This window comes from Ascaphus truei, chromosome 14 (assembly GCF_040206685.1).
Source record: "Ascaphus truei isolate aAscTru1 chromosome 14, aAscTru1.hap1, whole genome shotgun sequence".
Lineage (NCBI taxonomy): Eukaryota > Metazoa > Chordata > Amphibia > Anura > Ascaphidae > Ascaphus > Ascaphus truei.
The window spans coordinates 57,261,160-57,266,087 of NC_134496.1; positions in this window are offsets into that span (position 1 = coordinate 57,261,160).

Below are 4,928 nucleotides of genomic sequence, written 5' to 3' on the forward strand. Positions count from 1 at the left end.
GGAGAGTGCACAGGGGGAGAGAGAGCGCGGGGAGGGAGGGGGAGGAGAGAGGAGGGGGGAGGATGAGAGCGCGGGGAGGGAGGGGGAGGAGAGGGCACGAGACAGGCGGGGAGAGACAGCGAGGAGAGTGCACAGGGGGAGGAGAGAGCGCGGGGAGGGAGGGGGAGGAGAGAGGAGGGGGAGGGAGGAGGAGAGAGCGCGGGGAGGGAGGGGGAGGAGAGGGAGGAGAGAGGGAGGGGGAGGAGAGAGGGAGGAGAGAGGGAGGGGGAGGAGAGAGCGCGGGGAGGAGGGGACGAGGAGAGAGGGAGGGGGAGGAGAGAGCGCGGGGAGGGAGGGGGAGGAGAGGGCACGGAGGACAGGCGGGAGAGACAGCGAGGAGAGTGCACAGGGGAGGAGAGAGCGCGGGGAGGGAGGGGAGGAGAGAGGGAGGGGGAGGGAGGAGGAGAGAGCGCGGGGAGGGAGGGGGAGGAGAGGGAGGAGAGAGGGAAGGGAGGGAGAGGGGGGAGGGAGAGGGCGGGGGGGGAGGGAAGGAGGAAGGGGAAGGAGGAGGGGCACGGAGACAGGCGGGAGAGACAGCGAGGAGAGTGCACAGGGGGAGGAGAGAGCGCGGGGAGGGAGGGAGGAGGGGAGGGGGGAGGGAGGGAGGAGGGGATGGAGGGAGGGGAGGGAGGAGAGAGCACGGGGAGGGAGGAGAGAGCACGGGGAGGGAGGGGAGGGAGGGGGAGGAGAGGGAGGGGGAGGGGGAGGAGAGGGAGGGGGAGGGGGAGGAGAGGGAGGGGGAAGGGGAGGAGAGGGAGGGGGGAGGAGGGGGGAGGGGGGAGGGGGGAAGGGGAGAAGAGGGAGGGGGAAGGGGAGGAGAGGGAGGGGGAAGGGGAGGAGAGGGAGGGGGAGGAGAGGGAGTGGGAGGGGGAGGAGAGGGGAGGGGGAGGGGGAGGGGGAGGGGGAGGAGAGGGAGGGGGAAGGGGAGGAGAGGGAGGGGGAGGAGAGGGAGGGGAAGGGGAGGAGAGGGGGAGGAGAGGGAAGGGGAGGAGAGGGAGGGGGAGGGGGAGGAGAGGGAGGGGGAAGGGGAGGAGAGGGAGGGGGAGGAGAGGGAGGGGGAGGGGAAGGGGAGGAGAGGGAGGGGGAAGGGGAGGAGAGGGAGGGGGAAGGGGAGGAGGGGGAAGGGGAGGAGAGGGAGGGGGGGAGGGGGGAGGAGAGGGAGGGGGAGGGGGGAGGAGAAGGAGGGGGAGGGGGAGGAGAGGGAGGGGGAAGGGGAGGAGAGGGAGGGGGAGGAGAGGGAGGGAAGGGGAGGAGAGGGAGGGGGAGGGGGAGGAGGGGGAGGGGGGAGGGGAGGGGGAGGAGAGGGGAGGGGAGGGAGAGGAGAGGGAGGGGGAGGGAGAGGAGGCGGGGAGGGGGAGGGTAAGGGGAGGGAGGGGGAGGAGAGGGAGGGGGAGGAGAGGAGGGGGAGGAGAGAGGGGGAGGGAGGAGGAGAGAGCGCGGGGAGGGAGGGGGAGAGAGCGCGGGGAGGGGGAGGGAGGAGGGGGTAGTGGGGGGAGGGGGGGGGAGGGAGGAGGGGGAGGGAGGGGGGAGGAGGGGGAGGAGGGGGAGGAGGGGGAGGAGGGGGGAGGAGGGGGGGAGAGGGGGGGAGAGGGGGGAGGGGGGGAGGAGGGGGGGAGGAGAGGGGGAGGAGGGGGAGGAGGGAGGGAGGAGAGGGCACGGAGACAGGCGGGAGAGACAGCGAGGAGAATGCACAGGGGGAGGAGAGAGGGAGGGGAGGGAGGGAGGAGAGAGGGAGGAGGAGGAAAGAGCGCGGGGAGGGAGGGGGGAGGAGAGAGCGTGGGGAGGGGAGGGAGAGGAGAGAGCGCGGGAGGGAGGGGGAGGAGAGAGCGCGGGGAGGGGAAGAGAGGGAGGGGAGAGGGAGGAGAGAGGAAGGAGAGAGGGAGGGGGAGGAGAGAGAGGGGAGGAGAGAGTGCGGGGAGGGAGGGGGAGGAGGGGGAGGAGAGGAGGGGGGGGAGGGGGAGGAGAGAGGGAGGGAGAGGGGGAGGAGAGAGGGAGGGAGAGGGGGAGGAGAGAGGGAGGAGAGAGGGAGGGGGAGGAGAGAGCGCGGGGAGGGAGGGGGAGGAGAGAGCGCGGGGAGGGAGGGGGAGGAGAGAGCGCGGGAGGAGGGGGAGGAGAGAGCGCAGGGAGGGAGGGGGAGGAGAGGGAGGAGAGAGGGAGGGGGAGGAGAGAGGGGGAGGAGAGAACGCGGGAGGGAGGGGGAGGAGAGAGCGTGGGGAGGGAGGGGAGAGAGCGTGGGGAGGGAGGGTGGGGGAGAGGGAGGGGGAGGAGAGAGGGAGGGGAGGAGAGAGGGAGGGGGAGGAGAGGGAGGGGGAGGAGAGAGCGCGGGAGGGAGGGGGAGAGGGAGGAAAGAGGGAGGAGGAGGAGAGAGCGCGGGGAGGGAGGGGAGGAGAGAGCGCGGGGAGGGAGGGGGAGGAGAGAGCGCGGGGAGGGAGTGGGAGGAGAGAGGGAGGGGGAGGAGACGGAGAGGAGGAGAGAGAGGGGGGAGGAGAGCGCGGGGAGGGAGGGGGAGAAGAGGGAGGAGGAGGAGAGAGGGAGGAGGAGGAGGAGAGCGCAGGGAGGGAGGGGGAGGAGAGAGCGCGGGGAGGGAGGGGAGGAGAGAGCGCGGGGAGGAGGGGGAGAGAGAGCGCGGGGAGGGAGGGGGAGGAGAGGGAGGGGAGGGGGAGAGAGGGAGGAGAGGGGAGGGGGAGGAGAGGGAGGAGAGAGCGAGGGGGAGGGAGGGGGAGGAGAGAGCGCGGGGAGGGGGAGGAGAGGGAGGAGAGAGGGAGGGGAGGAGAGAGAGGGGGAGGAGGAGGGGGAGGAGAGAGAGGGGGAGGAGGAGGGGGATGGGGGAGGAGGAGGGGGAGGGGAGGGGGGGAGGAGGAGGGGTGGGGGGAGGAGGGAGGGGAGGGTGGACGTGGAGGGGAGAGGAGGAGGAGGAGGGGGAGGGGGTGGGAGGGGGGAGGCGGAGGGGGAGGGGGGGAGGAGGGGGGGATGAGGAGGGGGGAGGGGGATGGGGGAGGAGGAGGGGGGTGGAAGGGGGGAGGAGGAGGGGGGGAGGAGGGGGGGAGGAGGAGGAGGGAGGGAGGAGGAGGGGGAGGGGGATGGGGGAGGAGGGCGAGGGAGGGGGGAGGAGGAGGGGGAGGGAGGGGGGTGGAGGAGGGGGTGGGGGGGGTGGATGAGGAGAGGGGGAGGGAGGGGGGTGGGGTGGGGGGGGGGGTGGAGGGGTGGAGAGGGGGGTGGGGAGGGGGAGGAAAGAGGGAGGAGGAGAGGGAGGAGGGGGGAGGAGGGGTGGTGGAGGAGGGGGGTGGAGAGGGAGGAGGGGGTGGAGAGGAGGGAGAGGAGGGGGAGGAGAGGGAGGGGGGGGAGGAGAGGTGAGGAGTAGGGGGAGGTGAGTGAGGGAGGGGGTGGATGGGGTGGAGGGGGGGAGAGGGAGGGGTAGGTAATGGAGGGGAAGGTGGAGGGGTGGAGAGGGATGGAGAGGAGGGGTGGAGGGAGGGGGAGGAGGGGTGGATGGGGGAGGAGAGGAGGTGGGGTGTGGAGTGAGGGAGGAGATGGAGTGGGGGGAGAGGGAGGGGGTGGGAGTGGGAGGAGAGGAGGGGGGTGGAGGGGGAGGGAGGGGGGGTGTGGAGGGTGGAGGAGTGAGGAGGGGGAGAGGAAGGGGAGGAGAGGGAGGGGAGGAGGGGAGGAGAGGGAGGAGGGGGGGGTAGGAGAGGGGGGTAGGGGGGTGGGGGGGGAGGAGAGGGGGGAGGTGGGGGTGGAGGGGGAGGAGAGGGTGGGGGTGGAGAGGGAGGGGGGGGTGGGAGGAGGGGGAGGGAAGGTGGGAGGGGGTGGAGAGGGAGGAGGGGGTGGTGGGGAGGAGGGGGAGGGGAGGGAGGGGGGAGGGGGAGGAGAGGGAGGGTGGAGGGGGAGGAGGGGAGGAGAGGGAGGGAGGGGGAGGAGTGGAAGAGAGAGAGGGGGAGGAGAGGGAGGGGGAGGAGAGAGAGGAGGAGGGGGAGGAGAGGGGAGGAGGGGAGGGGAGGGAGGGGGTGTGGTGGAGAGGGTGGGGAGGAGAGGGAGGGGGAGGTGAGATGGGGGAGGAGAGGGAGGGGAGGAGAGGGGGAGGGGGGAGGAGTGGTGGAGGGGGAGGAGAGGGAGGGGGGGAGGAGAGGGAGGGGGTGAAGGCGGGGGGAGGGGGAGGAGAGGGAGGGGGGTGGAGGGGGAGGAGATAGGCTATGGCTGTGTGCATATAAGATTGTGTCATCTGCATACATGTGTATTGAGGCTTCCTTACAAGCTGTAGGAAGATCATTGATGAACACTGAGAAGAGTAGGGGCCCCAGAACAGAGCCTTGCGGGACACAACAGGTGATATCCAGGGGGTTGGAGTTAGAGCCTGAGATGGACACATGTTGGGATCTTCCTGATAGGTAGGACTGAAACCAGTTTAAAGCATGCTTCCCTATTCCAGAGCTCTGGAGTTTGTTAAGCAGGATAGCATGATCAACTGTGTCAAAGCCTTTGCAAAATCTAGGAATACTGCACCAATGAGTTGTCCCATTTCCATTCCACACTGGATTCATTGCAAACTTTTAGCAGGGTAGTTACGGTGGAGTGTTTGGGGCGAAAGCCAGATTGAATTGGTTAGGGAAATTTGTCTTGGTATAGTAGTCACTTAATTGGGAGTGAACACATTTTTCCATGACTTTGGATAGAATTGGGAGAAGTGAGATTGGCCTGTAGTTTGAGACAGTGTTTTTGTCCCCACTTTTGAAGTTTGGGACAACTCTGGCAGTTTTCCAGGTCTTAGGGATATGGCCTGCAGACAGGATAGAGTTGACTATGGAAGCAATTGGTTTGGCAATGGCTGGGGCACCAAGTCTTAGGAACCTAGATTGTAGTAAGTCAGGTCCACATTCGCTGCTTAGTTTTAA